This window comes from Ambystoma mexicanum, chromosome 1p (assembly GCF_040938575.1).
Source record: "Ambystoma mexicanum isolate Mex_15411 chromosome 1p, UKY_AmexF1_1, whole genome shotgun sequence".
Classification (NCBI taxonomy): domain Eukaryota; kingdom Metazoa; phylum Chordata; class Amphibia; order Caudata; family Ambystomatidae; genus Ambystoma; species Ambystoma mexicanum.
In genome coordinates, this window is record NC_090921.1 from 321,867,585 (window position 1) to 321,888,550 (window position 20,966).

Here is a 20,966-nt window from a genome sequence, read left to right on the forward strand (position 1 = left end):
CCAAGCCTGAAAGAGGGAGATCCAGGGGTGGAAAGTCATCACTCAAAGTTCATTTCGAAAGGAACTGTTTTATGGTTTGTTGAATATAACTTGAAAGGGGTTTGCGACCGGAAGAGGGAGACTCAGGGTTGAATCCATCACCTAAAGTATTTGTGGAACGGAACTTTTTGTTTGTGTGTTGAAAATATCAAGCCCTCGAAGGCAAGAGACTTTTGTTAAGAGACAACCATCGAAGAGCCTGATAGCGGGAACAGAACTGCTGACTCATGCTGTGAAAGCTCGAGTGTGTGCTGTGCTCAGGAGATCCACCGTGTCCCGTGCTCAAAACGTAGGGAAGGAAGACCCCTGGCAATCACATCCTGACTTATTATTTGTGAACACTTTTTCCTTTATTGAAAGCCCTATCCCACACTCGTTCTGTTGTAAGTTGCTGTTAGTTGTAAGGATTTGGCAATAGTTTTTTTTAGTATAGGCCCTTTTACTTTGACAAGACGCCACAAGGACTGCCTTACTTTTCATTTAATGATTGAAGCTTGCTCCCATTCTATATTTAGGTTTAGGTTAGGCTTTTTTCCACCCTGCATTTACAGTTAAATAAACACCCTTGAGCTGTGATCGCTTTTGTCTGTCTTTACTGTTGCCACCATAGTTCCTTACACCCCCACAGAGAAGATTACATTTAATCATTTTCATAATCTCGCACAGGCAGGAGTTGAACACAATGTATTTTGGTTCTTTTAATAGCAAATCATGCAGAAGTATGGTGGTTTGCTACTCCATGGTGGCGGATAAGTCCTCAACACTAGGAATAGTGAAGTCCACATCACAAGCACAATTGTCAATCAGTAGCAAAGGTGCTTCGGTTATTTCTGTGTGTGATATTTCCGATTTGTGCACATGTTTTGGGGAAACAGGGAACCTTCTCTGTTTCTTGGATAACATTTTTTAGAGGGTTTGTGTGACTGGTTCTGCAAACAATTCTGAAACATCTTTTGTGTTGTCTGTTTCTTCTGGGTGACGTGTGCTGTACCAATGATTCAGGGTTACTTTCTATGTGTCACTGCTGAAATTCCGGCCAATGGACATCTGCATCACAACACTGAATCTTGTGAGGACCATGAAGAGCCTCAAAATGTAACTGCTCCGAAGTGACAACTGTTTGGCAAGCGACATCATTTGTTTGTGTAGGTGTCTGAGTCATACAGAATATATGAATTACACCATGAAAATGTAATATCAATGAAATAACCAATAACTTATTTTAAAAAAAATCCTTTCTGTTATGTATCCTTGTTTCCCCAAATTTTCCTTGAAACAGTCAAATTGGATTGGCTGACTACCAGACCAAGGTGAAAAACTGCATTTTGAAATTGTATAAACCTTGAAATGTGTTCTTCCACTTAAAGAATCGTATATACATATATACATATATAACAATGTCACTATGGAAACCATTAAAACATATTAAATATGATATCACAATTAAAATGGATAACTGATATTTTACAATATATTATGTATTCCACTTGTCCATGTGTCTCTTCAGTTTTGACCGCTTCAGTAGTACATTCGTTGTACATAACAAATTCAATTAACATTGATTAAATTGTTAAACAATTTAATGTTAAAATCTTTGATCGCACAAAGTACATCTTCAGAAAGTTGATTTAATGATAGTCAACCTTACAATATCAGTTAAACTCTGTCAAAAGATATGGTTAATTGTCTGATTAAAACTTTTAAATTAGTCTCGGCATAAAGTCGAACACTTTGTACATATAACATTTTAAAAAGACTTATTTGAAAACGGTACCTGATAACCTTCAGAGATGTCGCAGGGAGTTGGTTCAAGATCCTCCTGCAATACATATTCATTGAATTGTGGCCCCTTTAATGCGTTGTAATGTTATTTTGTTTCACTGGTTCATTTTTCGCTAAACAGCTAAAGTTTATAAACAAAACATACTCCATTCATATAGTGAAAGAGTATATGTTATTCAGTGACAAAGTACATTTTTCTGAAGGTTTACTTTCATTGTTGCATGTGTTTCTGCAATAAATACAACAATGTTGTTTATCTATGCTTTGCAATTTTCTGACTATTGCAAATTATCAAAAAATGAAGTTATCTTAAATGTAAAAAAAGATATTGTTAATTAATAACTGTTAGTATCAATCAATACATTATGACTTCTTATAACTCATCCTCCAGACCGGTTGCAGTAGAATAATATTATGTTGTTGAAGTTCCAGGCTTTGCCTATATAACAGTAATTATAATAATGAAGATGTAACATCAACACATAAATTGCATGTCAAAAATGGTAGATATTGACAAAGAAGCCTACAAGTCAGTTTGTATCAAAAGCTAATATTATACATAACAATAATCAATATGTTTTAAGTTCAACTTGAACAAATACATATTTTGTATAGTCGCAGCTGAAGGAATATTCTAAAGAAATTACTTGAAAGGTGAGTGAGGTTGCTGTTGACTCCGGAATAGACTCAGCAAAAATGCTGGGTCGTGAGGCGGAAGTAGGCCCTCTCTTCACAAAGGCCTGTGAGAGCAAAGGCCCTGTTTGCCCCTGCACCAGGTCTTGGGCCCACACTTCGTCCCGCACAGCTAAGAGGGCAGGAGCCCATCTCTCTTCCACCAGCCAACCATGTAAACGCTGCATGGTCGATCGCAGTGATGTCTGCTACTGGAGCAGCCACCCACCAGATGTCCACGTGGTAGGAGCGGCAGCGTTTCTTCAACCATCCCTGCATTTTCTCATCCAACAGGTGAGCACGCCTGTGTGCGCTGCAGCCCTAACCCCCCTGGCTACCTTTCGCCACATCACTTTACAAGTCATCTTTGAGGCCGCATTATCTGACCAAAGTTGCCCATGCGAAATGGCTGCCTCACGCTCTGTGTACACATTGCTAGACAACTACTAATGCCTGTTAGTCCGCCGGCAGGCGGAAACTGGCCCGCTCGTAGCGAAGGCCCACCAGAGCAAAGGCCCTGTTTGCCCCTGTTTGCCCACAAGCCCCTGTGTTTATCCAGATTTATTTGCTGCTGCTATCTGCCGTACCACGCAAACTCCCAAAGGTAATGCACATTATAACTAACACTATCGTAGTTAACAGTTAATTGACTACCTATGTTGGTGGCGTGAAAATCGGCACCAGTCTATACTGTTCCTGAACACTTGCCATCTGACTTACTGTTGCCGTACCATTGTGCGCAGACAATCGCCTTTTTATCAATCTTTGCTTACCTTATAATCCGAACCCCACGCCAATATCACATAGTATAGTAATCTCAGCAAAGCTTGTACTGGCTTGTACTGTGTTTTGATACCAACTGAACTGCGAATAAGTATGAGTACATGCCTGTAATGTAAATATATGTATCACCATAGCTACAGGTAATTAGTAGGCCGCTATATATGAATGCAACCTCCATTGTGTCCTTAAATTAGCCGCTCCACATGCAGCTCTTGCCTAGTATTTAAACCAATCAACTTTTCTGTTACAGTTGTTACTTTGATGTATTTGTTACTACGTATCGATTGTACTTTATGCAGCTTCTCTACCACTGAGATCCATTGTTGATTATATCCTCATTTATACCTTAAGACTATTTCACTGCTGATTGCTTGAAGACATTACGCTGAATAGCGTCTAGGCCACCTGCCTTACCTAAATATAGGACTAGACAGGGCAACCTTGATGCGACACGACTCATTGCATAGCTAATCACAATTCCACCTAGCCGTAGTGCTACACTGCGCTAGACCGGACCCTGAGGCAATATGCATGCTACCCTGCCAATTATAGTTGCCTTAGGCACTTTATCCGCACTAAGCCTATTATCCAGCCCGCTGAGATTATTCATCCCACAACCACATAGCTGCTACACAGCACCCAACACGATTAAGTCCTCGACCACTCTGCCTACGATTCCCTTTCCCATTAATCTATCCTGTGATCATTCTCTAAGCACAATGATTATCCAGCAAGAACCACCCATTCTGAACACACCCTGTAGCACCATATCCAGAAACACTAGGCTCTGCTCTCGACTGCCTAATATATTCGAACCCCCGGCTAGCTCCATGACAATCATTGTTTGCCAGAGAAAAACCCACCTAACAGACAATCCATTGCAACTAAAAAGACTATCGCTACTAGCCCTTCTTTCCACCTACCATCCAGTCTCCTCTACAAAACTCCAAAACCCTAAGCCCTATATCGGCTCACAGGTCGCCGGAACATATTATCGGCACACCATCCCCCACATCCCTAGACAGCTCTACTGCTGACCTCAAAGGAATCTTAATAAATGCAAGATCTCTAGTTGCACATGCAACTGAGATATCCAACCTCATTGCAGCAGAAAACAACGACTTCTTGTCCATTATTGAATCCTGGCTGCATGATGCAGCAGACCCGGACGTTATGTTAGCAGTCCTGGAGGAACACACTATACTGAGAGCAGAGAGATGCAAGACCCGATGGAGGGGGTATAGCTCTTATTGCTAAATCTAATCTATCAGATTAGCTCCCTCCCCAGAACTCAAATCCTTTGAATCCCTTACAGCCAAAATACCCATCGCCAACTCACAAACTCTTAATATCCACCTTGTTTACAGACCTCCAGTTCGGATTGGCTCTTTTCATGAAGACATCTCCACCCAACTCTCAGACAACCTAAAAAGCTCTTCGCAAGTCATTATGCCAGGGGATCTTAACCTAGGATTTAAAGACCCTAAAGACCAACAAGCAATCACTGCAGCTAATATCTTGACAGACCTGGCTTCACTCAGAGAGTGAGCTTACCAACCCACAACAAAGGGAGAATACTTGACTGGGTGGCGGGCCACAATTGTAAAGCTGTGATTACCTCCAGCATCCCACAAGTGTGGACTGACCACAACCTCTTGTCATTTACATTGGCAACCCAAAGGCCTACCGCCAAACCTAGTCTATCTCCACCCACACTAACCAGGATCAAGAAGACTATCACATTGGACAAACTTCTACCTAACATCCTACCCACCCTCAATACACTCCCAGACAATATGGAGCACTGCGTTCATTGATGAATACAACAAAATTATGATTACAACTCTTGACACCATTGCCCAACTAAAACTGAGACATACTAAGCCTAAAAACCATTTAAACTCCTGGTTTATCCCACACCTGAAAAGCCTGAGAAATGAAAAGAGAAAATGCGAAACCTCTTGGAGGTTACTACCCTCTCCCGAAAATAAAACTAACCTAATCAACGTATCATCTCAATATAAAAAAGACATACTTCTGGCAAAACAAGAAACATATAACAACAGAAACTTGCAAGCCAAATCAAGTATGAAGAAAGTTTTTGTAATTTTAAAAGAATTATAGACCCCGATCCCAGTACAAGATAACTGCATCAAAGATAAAACGTGGTGCTCCAACATTCAGCATGCACTAGTTAATAAAGTCTCTACCCTCCAGAACAAAATGGCACAAAAGAAAGCTTCCCTATTTTCTACGACTTCACCTAATACTAACCGTATGCCATCCAATAAACGTCCGCTCCGCTTCAGTTCCTCCAAAATCACTATTCTTGAGGTTGAAAAGGTTATACTTTCCCTCAAGACTTCGAATTGCCAGGGCGATCATTGCCCAGCACAACTAATTAAGGATGCTCCAAGATACTTGGCCCCCTTCATCTAGAAGCTCACCAACACGTCTTTTGCCTCAGGCACCATCCCAAGCAAGAGTCCTGGGTACTACCCCTGCTTAAAAAACAGACATTAGACCCAACTATACTGACCAATTTCGGGCCTATTACTACAGTGCCATTCCTTCTCAAAATTGTAGACAAGATGGCATGCCTCCAAATACAGAAATACCTGGAGCTTAACCAGCTCCTAGCAGCCCGGCAACATGGTACAAAAAACGGCCCTAATCGACCTTAAGGCCCAAATTGATGAGCTAAGAGACAACGGAAAAACAGCATTTCTTCTCCTTGACCTCTCGGCTGCATTTGACGTTGTGGACCACAACGTCTTATGCAATCATTTGGACTCAGCTGCTCATTTCTGAAAGGAGGCTATAATCTGGATACAATCATTCCTCAGCAACATGACTATGAGAGTCTTCTCCCCCTTTGCAGCCGCAGAGCCCATCCCTTTCACTTGTGGAGTGCCTCAGGGATCTTGTGTCTCACATACTCTGTATAACATATTAACCAAGCCCATTTTCAATGATCTGGACCTTCTTGGTATCACCTACACTAACTATGCAGATGATACTCAGATTCTCCTACCTCTTACTGGGGATTACGGCAAGGATTTGACCTTGGTGAATAGAGGCGACATCATCATTCAGGTATGGATGGCTAACCACGGTCTCTGCCTGAATAATGGCAAAACTGGGCTCATCATCTTGGGCACCACATCTAACCTTAAAAAACTTGGCCCTAAATACAATTCCTTCATCATCGACGGCAACATCATCAAAGTTACCACAGATTCCACCCTCACGTTTACTAGACAAGTAGATGCTTTGGCATCTTCTACTGCATATACATGCCAATTAATCAGAGTGGGCAAACCATTTCTATCCACGAATAGCCACATCATCCTGGCCTGAGCTCTCATCCTGTCCGAACTGGACTACTGTAATGCCCTGTACATTGGTGCCAATAAATATATTATCAAGCATATACAGACACTCCAGAACAATGCCCTCAGGGCTGCTCTAAGCATATCAAGAAGAGAGCACATATGCGCGATTAGGAGACAACATAACGGGTTATCTACCAGCGATAAAATCCAACTGAAAACGGCTTAACTCACGTACAAATGTCTAAACAATGGGGCGCCACGCTACCTTATCAAAATAATTAATGAAAAATCTTCAAGCAGGCCCCCCGAGAACAGTTAACACTAACTGCTTATCCATGCCAAGATACAAACTATCCAAAGTTGGGGGCAGTAGTTTCCCAGTGAAGGCTGCACAGCTCTGAAACTCTTTGCCGCCTTCTCTGCGAGCTGACCAAACACCCACTCATTTTAGACAGAATCTCATTACCTGGCTTAAAGATAATGACCAGTAAGTCTCTTGCCTTACCCACACTGTAAATACTGTCGAACTACCCTGAAACTGTTTTCCTGACTGTATAGTTGCTCTCTCGGCAATCATGCACCTATGCACACATTATGTATTCACTATCTCGTGTACTCTTATGACCTGCATGCATATGTTCAAATTATAGCCGTTTTTACAGTATGCTCTCTGTATTAGATGTATATACGCACCCATATGTACCCTCCACATAATGTACCGTCTCAATTTGTAGGTTATCTGCCTTTTTGTAACCTAAGCTGAAAGTCTTCTTGTATGCTCTGCGCCCTGATACCTTCGGGTCTGTTGTGCATTATAAATAAATAAACAAACAAACAATAGTGGTCAATGTAGCATCACGGTCCTTTAATCAATGTATATATTCATAACAATGTTCAATAGAAAATGGACATTAGAATTATAATTTAGACAACATCAAAAACGATAAAAATGTTTGTGTGCAAGTTGTTTGGCGTCACCATTAGGATGTTGGATGTGTCTGTGGTTTCCTCCATGGTAACGGTCTGTAATTCCAACAGTGGCGTCTACATAAAGACACACATGGTAATTTTTTTTTTTTTTTTTTAACTTTGGTTTTATTGGTAATTTTTCAGAAACAATGACAACACCGGGAGCAATATGAATATCACATTTAACATCATCATCAAACCCCCGTGGTCTCCTTCCTCTCCCCCCTCCCCAAGTCCACCCCTCACCCCAGATCAGTGTCCCATCGAAAAACCAATCGCAGGAGTCGCCATCAGTACTCGTAGTTCGGTGCCTTGGAGCTGTGCTATGCGTTCCCATAAATGCTGGCCTAGACGGATCCGCTGTCTCCCGGGCCGTGGGTTACACCATTGTCCTTGAGTGGTACTCTCTGTGCTCCATCGCCCTCACGCCCCATGTTGTCCACATAATGTCAGTGAGCATCCCACCCCCATACCTGGTAAACCCCATACCAATTTGCCTGGAAAGTGCTTTATTCATTGTTTACCATGGCCGTCAGTTTGTCCATGAGGAACATGTTCTTAAGTTTTTTTAGCCAGTCTTCCTTAGAGGGGGTCTCCGGGCTTTTCCACCTTTGCGCTAGGGCCACTCTTCCTGCTCGCAACATGGTCTCCCACATTCTTGGGTACCTATATATTTCCGCCTCCTCCGGTGGAAGGCCCAACAACATCGTCAATGGATTGAGTGGGAGTAGTTACTCGGTGACCTCCACCATCCATCCCCGTACCTTCTCCCAGAACCCCTGTACCTTAGGGCAGAACCACCACATGTGACCCCCCCGTCCCCACTTGGCCACATCCTCTTGGGCATTTGGGGGACACCCCCGAGAACATCTTGGATAACTTCAATGGGTCCCTATGCCATCCCTGTAAGATCTTAAAGTTGTGCTCCATGTCCGACGTAAACAGGTTCCCATGGAAAGCTATTTTGAATACCCTGGACCATGCCTCCCCTCGAGAGAGTCTCTCCTGCCAAGTCATTCCAGAAACCACAAAACCCTCTCCTCCCTTCCAAGTTAACAGTGTTCAATATTTGGTACATTTTGGATACTACCCCCTTCCTTGTTGTGGCCATGTCTCGTAACTTTTCAAAGGGGGTTAACTGTCTCCGCAGATTCAGGCCCCAAGTCTGGTCACAGAGGATGCCCTTCAGGTGCAAATATTCAAAGACTGAAAGAGAACCCCACCCAAGCGCATCTCCTCGTATTCGAGAAACTCACCCTCCTTGAACAGTTGCCCCGCCCATTCCAACCCCCCATCCGACCAGGACTGGGCATTCCTGAATCCCCTGCTACCTAGTTTGAGCGGGTGGCCCCAGAGCGAAACATTGGGGAGGGCCATGAAGTGAGGTGTGCAGTTGTGGGTCCTTCTTTCCAGATTGACCAAAGTATTCCCAGGGTTGGGTGGGTCTGCAGTCTATTTGGGATGTGTTTACGCGGCAACCACAAAAGGTCACGTACTTTCAGAGGGTGGGCATCCATGTACTCCAGATAAAACCAATAGGTGCCCATCCCCTCCCACATATGCTCCAACAGGACCCTTAGCTGGGCGGCCCGGTGGTAGAGAAGGAAGTCCGGCAGCCCGAAACCACCCTTCTCCCTAGGTAACGTTAGAATGGCCTTCCCTATCCTCGGGTTCCGCCCTTGCCAAACAGACTCTCGGACTGCCCTCTGTAGGTCTCGAAACATCTGGGTGGGGACCCCCGTTGGGAGTGCCATGAAAAGATACAGCAGTCTTGGGAGGATGTTCATCTTCACCGCTGTCATGCGCCCGTACCAGGATAGGATCATACCTCCCCACCTTCTCAGATCTGATTTAATCTCCACCATAATGGGCCCATAATTCGCCAAAGCCAGTTTTGAGAGATCTCTCGTGAGGAGCATACCCAAATACCTAATGGAGTCCCTCCCCACCACAATCCCTGCACACCTATCCTGGTGGTCCAGCCCCGGGTCCTGAGCCCTCATAGGGAGTAACACTGATTTTGATGCGTTTATTTTTAGCCCCGAGAATTGCCCAAAGGTCGTCATCAGGGACAGGAGGGGGGGAAGCGAGGAGCTGGGCTCCACCAGGTATGCCAGAATATTGTCAGGAAACAGGGAGAGCTTGAACTCCACCTCTCCTCTTTTAATCCCTTTAATGTTGGGGTGAGCTCGGACCGCTATGGCCAGGGGGTCCATCGTCAGGACATATATTAAAGGGGAGAGTGGGCATCCCTGCCGCGTCCCCCGCGTGAGAAGGAATGAGTCGGAAAGTTCTCCATTCACCTGTACTCTCGCCGTTGGGGCCCCATATAGGGCGGAAACCCAGTTCCTGATGTGAGCCCCGAAGCCCATTCGACGGAGGAGGAGTTGCATGTACCTCCACTCTACCCTGTCAAAAGCTTTCTCGGAGTCCAAGGAAAGCAGACTTGCTTCGAGGTCTGATTCTTGGGCATGGTGGATTAGGTCTATCATCTTCCTGATGTTATCAGAGCCTTGCCTGCCCCCTATGAACCCCACTTGATCCCCGTGAACCAGCTTGGGCATTATCCCCTCCATCCGTTTGCCTATCACCTTGGCCAGGATCTTAACATCTATATTGAGGAGGGAAATCGGGCAATATGAGGAGCATTCAGTGGGGTCTTTGCCCTCTTTGGGCAGAACCACGATTATGGCCCTCATCATGGTATTCGGCAGAGAGCCCCCCTCTAACACCCTGTTAAACACCCTCACCAGCTGTGGGGCTAGGATAGCCCGAAACCTCTTGTAGAAGTACACAGAGAAGCCGTCTTCCCCCGGGGACGTTCCCACCTTCATCCCACTGATCGCGTGCTCCACCTCCTCTTCCGTCACCCGGCCCTCTAGACCCTCCGCCATTTCACCTGTCAAGGACGGGATCTGGATGGAGTCCAGTAAACCCTCAATCTGAGTGTCATCCCCATCATATTCTGACGAGTATAACTTTTCATAACGGCGAAAGGCTGCTCCAATGTTTGGGGTGTCGTGATCTAATGATCTCCGGTCATTCTTCACTGCCTTCACCGTTTTGTTCCTCTGAATCTCTCTGAGTTTCCAGGCCAGGATTTTGTCCGCTCTGTCCCCTTTCTCATAATATTTCTGTTTCACTACTGGGAGGCTCCGCTCAGTCTTGTGTAACAGGAGGTCTTTCAACTGGAGTTCGTAGTTTTCTAGGGAGGCAATCGTTCCAGGGATCCTCCTGGTGGTCTTTTCCCTCAAGGACTTTTCCTGGGCCTCTCTCTCCCTCTTTTTCTGGGCTCCCATTCTAATGAGGACACCACGTAGGGTCGCCTTGAAGGCGTCCCACAGCACGTGTGTGCCCACCTCGCCATTGTCGTTCAACTCGAAGTGCTCCGAGATGGCGTCCTGCACTTCCTGTGCTAGAACGTCGCCCTTCAGCAGGGAGTCATTCCATTTCCATCGCCCTCTACTGCCACTCCGCCATCCACCTACTATGTGGCACGGACCAAGTCGTGGTCGAACCAAGGAACCGGGTCAACCCTGTGGCCAGAGACATGTGGAAGAAGGGGTTCGTCTACCAGGATGTAGTCTATACGGGAGTATGATGTGTGGATTGGTGAGTAGTATGTGAAGAAGAGGAGCCCTGTCCTGGGAGTCGGAATGGTGTCCACCAGGCCCAGCTCCGCGTTGACCCTCTGGAATGTACGGGCCATGGTTTCATCTGCAGCCCTAGTAGGCTGGGGCCCCAAGCGTTTTCTATCCGCGGTTGGGTCTAGGACCATATTGAAATCCCCCCCCCCACCACCAACATCCCGTGAACAAACAATTTCAATCTGTCCTTCACTCCCTCCCAGAATTGCGCCTGGCCTTCATTGGGGCCGTACACAACTTCCAGAGTCAGAGGGGAGCCCCGCAAAGAGCCCTTTTCCAGCAGATATCGGCCCTCTGAGTCCTTCACCGTGGCTTCCACTTCAAACCCAACATCCCTTGCTAGCAGTATAGCTACCCCCCTTTTCTTGGTTCTGTGGGATGCGCTGAGGACCTCCCCGATCCCGCCTCCTCGCAATTTCGGTTCCTTCCCCCGAGCCCAGTGTGTTTTTCCTGAAGAAAGAGCAGGTCAAGCTTTTCCTCCTGAATTCCCTGCAGACTAAGGATCTCTTGGTTGGGGTGTTCAACCCCCACACATTAAGGGATTCCACACCCAGGGCAGGCAGATCCTCCGCCATTGTCTAGGATCAACATCTTACTGGATAGCTGACTCATGGCACTTTTCCTTTCCAGCTCCTTTTGTGTTATAACCTGATCTCCCTTGCCCCTTCCCCCCACCCCCCAGGTGGGTCTTAAACCTGTCCCCAACTGCTCCCTGGTCCCCCCTCCGAACTGAACAACCCCAACTATTCCTTCAACCCCCACCCCCCACCCCGGGGTCCAGCCAAATAGTTCCACCATTGCTGGTAATTGGCCGGACCACCAGCCTACCGCTTCCGGCTGGGCTAATGTCGTAAATCACTCCTCCTTGAGCCTCCCCTTTCCCCCACCACCCCCCAACCAAGCCCCCTCCCCCAGGTTACCGACATACTTGATGTTCTGGGAGGCCCCTTACGTCCTTGGACCCTGTGGTCTTGGAAGTCAACTCGTCTTTGAGTCAGGCCGGACGTTGTGATCGTGAAAGTTCTTTGCCCGGTTTCCCCGTACCTTTTTTCACTTCCAGATTAGTGTTTCAGCTACCAGACTACCCCAGGGGTCGGCGTCCTCCCTGTCCGTCGTCGGGGACGGCGGGTTCAGTTTCTTAAATTTTCCGTGGACCCGTCTTCTTTCTCCTCTCTCCTTGTGGCCTGCGTTCCCTAGCTCCTACCGTTGCGAATCCCGTGGGTTCTCTCCGCGGGGACGGGTCCGACACATACTCTTGGATGGCTCCCCTTATGTCCTCCTCTGTAATCAGGGTCGACCGTTGACCCTCGTACTCAAACGAGAGGGAGAAGGGGTACCCCCATCTATAGCGCACCCCCTTTTCTTTTAGCATTTGTGTTAGAGGGCGGCACATCCTGCGTTTGGCCAGCGTATATGAAGAGAGGTCCTGGAAGACGGACACTTGTGCATTGTTATAGGTTATCTCCCGTGTCTTTCTGGCCTCCTCCAGAACCTTCGCTTTCTCGGTGTAGTAATGAAAGCGGACCAGAATTGACCGGGGGCCCCCAGCTCTGCCCCCCGCTCTGTGGACCCGATCAAACGTTGGTTCGGTCGTCATCTCGTCCGAGAAAAGGAGGGTGTTGATGTCCCTCACCACCCGGTTCAATTCTCTTTCCGTTTCTCCCTCCGCCTCCGGCACCCCAAAGATTCTGAGGTTGTTCCTCCGTTCCCTATTTTCGAAGTCGTCCATTTGCCTGGCCCTCTCCTCGTCTCTTTTTTCTAGAGCAGCTATTCTCAGGGACATGTCCATCTCTTGGGTCGTTGCTGAGTCTGTCCTCGACCTTGTCCACCCTTTTGGTCCATGTTCTCCATTTTCTGGGCAATGTCCGCCCGCATGTCTCTGATCTCCTGCAGGACCGAGGCAAAGCCTTTTTCCATTGTAAGGGTGAGCGGGGGCGAGGTCTCGGGCTGGGACATTCTAGTCGTCCGTTCCAGGCCGCTAATCTCCCTTCTGGCGTCCTGGTAGCGGTACTCCTGGAGGGTTTGGCGCCAGCTCATCCGATATCCCTTTCGCTCCCTCCGGCCGGTGGTCCTCGGGGGCCAAGAGCGATGACCCTGCTGGGAGACTGCCCTCTCTCCTTTGGGCAAAACCGCTCCGTGGGGAGCTATTTTTGAGCGGGCACACACCCCACTGGCCTCCGGCGGGGGCCTCACACTCTGTACACTCCCTTTTCCCGCTGCTTGTGGTCGTCTGTCCCTGTGGTGGGGAGGTGGCGACGATGTGTATCAAATTGTGATCGGATGAGCGTCCAGGCTAGGCCCCCGGGGAAGGGGGGCGCAGCGCCCACGGCGTGCTGGTTAGGTACTATCGGCCATGTTTTCCTTAGAGTTCGTCTCCAGGCGAGCACTCGCCCTGGGAAGGAGCCCAGGGGCCACCACCTGTATAAGTCTCCTCCCGCCTGTGCCTCTCACCTTCCTCCCCAGCTGTGTCCCGCTGTTGTCCGCTGTACACCGCTCTGATGTCGCCGCCGCCTGGTGCTTCCGCTCCGCGCTGGTACCGTCCTCCTGTACCGCCGGGCCCCGACAGTGGAGTCCCCGCCGGAGCGCCGGTGTGCTCTGTGACCAGGGTAGGGTAGAGAGGTCAGGCGCGCTTGTAGGCCTCAACGGCTACCGCGTACCACGACTCCCCGCGCAGCTCCGGAGGCAGCGGGGCCTCTCGTGGATTCTCTCGTTGGGCCGCGAGGCCTCTTTCTCGAGGGTCTTTCGGCGTCGATCTTTCGCCCGGGGGGGGTCCCCCGGGGTTCACCGCCACCGAACCACAGATGTTTCGTGGGGGAGTCGCAACCCCTCAACACGGCCCAGTTTCGGCTGGAGCAGCGTCTTCAGGCAGCCATCGCCTGTGCGCCCCCTGGTGGCCACCCACACATGGAAATATTCCACAAAAACTGAAAACCGTTCATTATGTTACCTGTTCACAGACTATTTCAATATATTGAGTGGTCATTTATAAGACATATTAGACAGGAAAATTTAGAGAATGGTAAAATACATTTAAGAATTCAGCATCCACTGCTCACCTGGGTCAGGCTCTGCTAAAATTCTGTCATAACTGCATTGGAAGGTAATTTGCATAGGAGTCTTGGGCAGGGCTTTTTAGTCTACTGTGATAGTTCGTACATATCTTCTGAGAAGTGCATGCTGCAGACGCAGAATTGAATGCCCCTTACGTCATCCAAGACCTCCTGGGCTCTGCTTTCAATTTCAGACACTGAAAATCCACAGCTCAAGAGCCACATTATTATTTAATGTAAATCCTTTTGAAATACATGCAGGACTGTACTCTTAAAGAAATATGAATAAATATTACTATTAAAGTATCACAGTGAGTAAATCAAACATCATATTCCTTTGATAATAAAAACAATACTTTATAAAAAATTTCACCTAAAGCACCTAAAGCAAACATGCATTGAAAACATGCACTATGAAAGATTACATTTTGAAACAATACTCTGTAATGTTATGTGCTAATTACAGATATAAAAATGCATAGGACGGTTGATAATGGCGTAGACATTTTGATCAAAATAAAATGAGAGTAGGGTGTACATTGAGTATAAAGCAATAGAAAGTGGCCTATGAGAGAATGTTGACACTACAGAAAACAATAGTAAAGGTTGATTAACCATTGCTTAGAAGAACAGATGAGCCGACTCAGCAAGCAAAGTAAAAATTGGAGCGCTGGCGATATCCGTTGTTGATCTCACCAATGTTTTCTTATTAACTCCCATCGTGTTTATAAAGGATTACAGAAGTGGGTGTCTATGTGAATGTCTGACGTGTTCTTTAACACCCACCTGGTCTCTATGACAATGTTTGACCTCCTCAATCCCACCAGTGCAGCCCCTGTGCGATCACACTCCCACAGCTGCGAATTGTCACTGATAGCGGAGGGGTATGGATGTGGATAAGGTGAGCGCAATAGGCCCAGAGCACGGTCAAAGGACACAGACATATGTTGATTGCAGGGACGGGGTCTTCAAAGGGGAGTCTGGAGACACCGGGTCTGGTTTGGCCGTGTGGATAAGGGTCCCCATGCGAAAGAACCCTTTGTGGTGTAAATGGTTTCGGCACCTTGAGCATACTCGCAGTCCCCTTACGAGTGCACGATCATGAGTGCAAACAGGCAATGATAGCAGAGGGGGATGGAAATGGATGACAGGAGTGTGATAAGCCAGTAAATCTGTTAAAACACACCAATCTTTTACAATACTCTTAGATGTTTGGACGTGTTGTGGATTTACAAAAAATCTCTAGCAACTGTTCAGATTAACACATTTTTTTATTTAGTAAAGTGGATGGCAATGGAACTATCAATTATACTACTGTGGTCGAGGTACTGTCTGTATAAATCCACAGTATTGTCTGTGGTCACTGGGGAATTCATCACTAATGGCTCGAACCACACAGGCAGGTATTACTCATCGAGCGCGAAATCCCAGTCTACCATGAATCCACCACGTAAAAGCACAATATGCCACAAGTCTGTACCGCCAGTGTAAGAGATAAAGAAATAGTTTACTTGAATGAACCCAATAATTGCATTTATTTTGTTTGCACTACCTTGTAAAATGTAATGGATTGTTATGCTTTAAAAAGTACCTTTTCGTGCAAAGTACTGACAGTGCTTGTGATTTCAAGTAGGGATCAATTAGAATGGTGAATGCACATTGCAGCAAAAACAGTTTAGAAGATACTTCCAAGTGAAAGAAACTTAATTGTTTGGATGATAAATCTAAAGATGAACAATTTGGTTTTCAGATTAGAATGAATAATGTATTCAATTCACAGAAAAATTATTTCATCAGCGATTCATTGAAGTTATATTGATGTAGGGGAACAACATACTATGTTAGCCGTCTCTGTTGTCAAACACACAACATATATAGAGTAAACATACTCGTTACTTGGATTACGAGGGCGAACTGTAGCTCGAAGTTCGTGCATAAGGACTATCATCATTCGTAACACGGATCTTCTAGGGCAGGCGGCCCCAAAGTCATGCATCTCGGTAATGTATAGCGGTGGTGTGTCTTCTTCGGCAATATAGGCTAAGCAGCCAGAGATATCTCTGCAACAGCAGTTCTCCAACAGAGTAGGTATAAGCTCAAAACAATGGCAGGTACACCAGGAGAAAACGTGTTCCATGCGACTGGGTTAAGGCTCCGGTGATTGATCCTCATGACTGTCATATGATTTCACAGCGTCTCACATTTTTTCTCTTTCAAGGATTTCCTCTTCTGAATATTCAGACTCATACAGGTAGGGATGAATTGTTGCCATAGTTCTTGAATAGTGAAGACGCACAGAATCAACAATGAGGTAAATAAAAACGTGTTTGTGTGTATACAGTAAAGAAAAGATGCTTCCCATTAACATTGAAGGGGAAAGAAAGACAAGCGAAGAAACAGCCATGTTACAAAAACACATCGTGAAAAGACAAGATTAATAGGCTGAAACTTTAAAAGTTCGCAAGGGACACGTGTTTAAATATGGTTTGGTAAAGAAATGTGTCCATAATATAAGAAATGAAAAGCGACTACTGCGTTTATTTTAGGCAGTATAAGTACCGGTTCTCAGTGTGATGTACTTGGCAGATAGCTGAACAGAGCAGAAATAAAGTCAGGTAAGCTCGAAATGAAATACACTGATACAAAGAAAGGAAAAAGAAACTCCAACGTTGGGTGATCAGAAAGAGTTTGTTTACACTTTTCGAGGAATGAGGCATCTTGGCATTTTCATGGAGACACGTCAATAGATTGCGCACAGAGGACATTCCCATGAGATGTGCATTGGCGTTGTGAATTGGGGAGTGAGCACCTAGTGATGTCAGCGGTAGGGGCAGGTGATCTGAATTAGTTCCGCAAAGGCACTTGAATTTAGGGGGATGGTACCCGACCTGTCGTTTTCGCATGTGTTAAAGTGAAAAAGACTTGGGTAAGTTGTAAGTTGGATTTTTTTTTTTAAGAACAATCAATGTATGATCTAAAACACAAATTAACAACGGATGTCCTGGGAGTCCCTGTGCCAGACATTAGTCCTGGTTACAAGAGACTTACCCATAGTCTTTAGCTCACTATCTTTCACAGAGAAGAAATATTCCAAACATATCCGTCTTTGTCCTGCCCTGGGGCAGTCCAGCACCAAAATGCTAGGCAATTCTCCTCTGAACAAGAGTACCAACAGCAACCCCAGACACGTGTTTCGGTCTGGTTGGACCTCATCAGTATGGAGGAGCTGTGCCTCTCTAAGAATAGTGAGCAAGGGGTCCACGTCTGGATTCCCTAGTAACTTAGGGTGAAACCCAAAGTTACTTAAATATGCAAATTAACAAGGGGGGTCCTGGGAGTCCCTCTGCCAGACATTTGTCCTGGTTACGAGAGACTTACCCAGAGTCTTTAGCTCACTATCTTTCACAGAGGAGAAATATCCCAAACATATGAGTCTTTGTCCTCCTCTCGGGCAGTCCAGCACCGAAATGCAAGGCAATTCTCCTCTAAAATAGTGAGCAATATATAAGCAGGCATCTCCCTCTTGTTGCCGCACCTTGTGCCTACTCCAACTCCCATTTCCACAGCTAACCCCCTCTTTCCACCATTGCTGGCGTAACCCGTCCCCCCACGCAGATGCATTGCAGAAAGGATTTTTTTAATTGTATTACATGCAAAACGTTCTCTCAGCAATGAGTACCGGGCAGTTCTGACCAAGCCTCGGCAGTGCATGCCACACAGAAGAGCTCTTGTATTGTTATCTGATCTGAGGAGGGCCTTTTAGATTTAAAAACTTTTCTTTTAAACATGTATTGTAATTGGTGAGCTTTCAAAACTGACATCCAGCTCACACCGCCCCAAGAAATATTGTGGCTGGCTCTGCCCCTGCTTACCGAGTGTACAGTCAATTTGCCTCTTGAACCTGACAGATGTATTTTGAGAGTTCATGCTTCTCTATTCCCTTACTACATTAGTGATAGAAATGCACCTAATGAAGAGTGTTCTTTTGTCACTATGTGAGCTGACCCTTGGCTGAGCTTGCGGACTGCCCCCTTTCTTAGTTGGAGCTGTATCCCACTTATGCAGTGACTCAGCATCGCTCTAGGAAAAGAGCGCTAAAGTTGTCTCTGTGTGCACACTGCGCTAAAGAGCACCTACCCGTTTGCATCCTTGTTACAGATCACACAAGAACAAATCATGAGAGAACATGGATTGAAAACATCTAATTAAACAGAAGAATTTGTAAAGGAAAACTATGGCAGAGTTCTAATGGAAACATTAAGATTGATCTTGGTGCCAGTGACTGGAACAATGGAACTCCAGACAGGGATGCGGAATACAGGACAAAGTTAAGTAAAGGCTTGAGAAGGAAAGAAAAGAACAAACAGGAAACTAAGTGTAAACAGCAGAGCTATCGCCCACTCTATAACTTACATTAATAAAAGGGGTGCATAATATTAGGCTTTGACACTAACAAAGATCCATTAAATGGCACTAGAAATGGATAGCAACCTATCATGGAGCGAGGGTATTCTTAGAAGCTGGGGGAAAACAGAATGCTATCGCAATACCTGGAAACTGTATTTCAAATGGCAACAAGGAACAAGGCACAAAATGTACAAACTGGAAACATGAAAGTGGTGCTGTTAGGATCCAAGGAAGAAAACAGCGGACTTCAACACTAAGAAAGGTCTAGAGACAGTAGAAAGTTTGGCACCAATGGAAATGGGAAAGGACTTCAGTACTAGAGAGCTTCACCAGGAAATTAGGGTTTTTAGTAAACATGGCGTCATTCCAAGATAGCTGCTGGAAATAACTAGATGGAACAAAATAGAAGTAGGACTACCGACACTTCCTGGTTATAGCTGCCCTTCAAAAATCACCACAAGCATCAGAGGGTTGCTGGTCAAAGTTTTATGGCAGCTCGTCCTAATTTGCAAAGTTCCTGGCCCTGTGCTCTGTCCCTTCCTTGATCCTGTTGTGTGTCCTCGCCTAAGAACTTCCAGTCTTTTATTTTGACTCATCTCCTCAATCAAAACCTGTTTACCTCTACGTCTATTCTTTGCCCTGTGCATGCGTGGTCTTGTCAGGGCCTCTGATGGGCCAGCTCCCACTATGTGCCTTCCTGTTCCTGGAAGAGCTCTTGCTTCCATGTTTTGAAATCCTTGCACATCCCAGTGGTCGATGACCACCCTCAAATTATTTTCCTTTCTACCATTGGCCCTATCATTAGGAAGCCTTCTTCTGAAGGACAGGTGTTTTACTGAAGGTCCAGGGATTTTCGAGAGTTTGGAGGAACAGGTGTGTGTCAGCGGAGCAATGTGGCCTCAATCCCATTCCCAGATAAGCGAAGGAACTGTATGGTGGGAAACAAGAGGGAACAAGGTATTAGAGATTGCGGATGTTCATTTTATTCTTTACTCTAACTAGTGAGGCCTAGAGAGAGACAGTTCCTCACCTACACTTGTTTTATTTCCCTGTCTTCACATGGGCAGTTTGCCCCCGGGTACATTCTATTTCGAGCTAGTTGGTGTCTGGGGTTCTGAGACTATGGCTGGAACATGACACATGCTACATGGGAGACAAGGGAACACACAGGAGTCCGCACCAAACAAGAAATCTGCACTTAAAGGCATCAAGCTGGGAACAAGAAGCTTGCAAACCAGGCATCAGACTTGAAAACAAGGACTATGCAACTCAGGCATCAGCCTGGGTAGAAGTGCAACTGGCTCTCCTAATCCGCAAACAAAATAGAACAACCAAACCAACAGCATTACGATCTGGTTTAGAGACAAAGGTCCAGTAAGGAGGGGCAGTTGCTGGAATATTGAAATGAAAAATGAGAGTGCGTGTTGCTAACAAGTGATAGACTCTGACTCCTGACCATGATATTTTGAATAGTTCAGCAGTATAACAAGCAGATGACTGGAATGCCAAAGGCCCTTTGGGAGCATCCCCTGATGGCAAGATGACAGGATTCTGAAAGCAGGAGAGGAGAATGCACAGAAGCCAGGAGGTGCAGGTGAGAGGGTGGTGATCAGGAGAGAATCACAGAAAAGAGCAAACCTAGTGCCCAAAGTAGTTGAGCCAAGGAGGGATGGATGTACCAACATGTGGCGGTGGATTGAATAGGAAGCATAGGAGGTAAGCCAGATCAGAGACGGAAGGTCAGGAGGTGAAGGAGAGATTCCCTAGAATGTGATCATTACTGTCTGAGAAGGAGAGAAGTAAGGGCAAGGTGGAGTCCAGGCACAGAGTCCCAGTCTGCCTCAGTCTCCGTTCTACTTCTGTGCTGAGAGGAGCTGCAGCTACTATGGTTCCTGCAATTTTGGTCCTGCTTTAGTTTCTACTAACTTTATTTAAATCAACTCTACGCATGGAGCACGGCGCGGAGTCCAGAAACAGAGTCCCAGACTGCCCCAGTCTCCGTTCAACTTCCGTGCTGAGAGGAGCTGCAGCAACTTTGGTCCCTGCAATTTTGGTCCTGCTTTAGGGGGCGATTCATGGAATGAATGTGCGCCGAAAAATCCCGCGCAGAGGTGCCAAAATGTGTGAATCGCAGTGCAAGTGCGAAAATCGCAGTGCAAGTGCGAAAATCGCAGGAAAACCAGCGCACAGCGATTCATGGAAGTCCGTGCGCGAGAAAAACATTGGATGTGCGCTAAAAATGAGCGCCGCACACGCCGGCGCACATGACATCCAACAGCGTG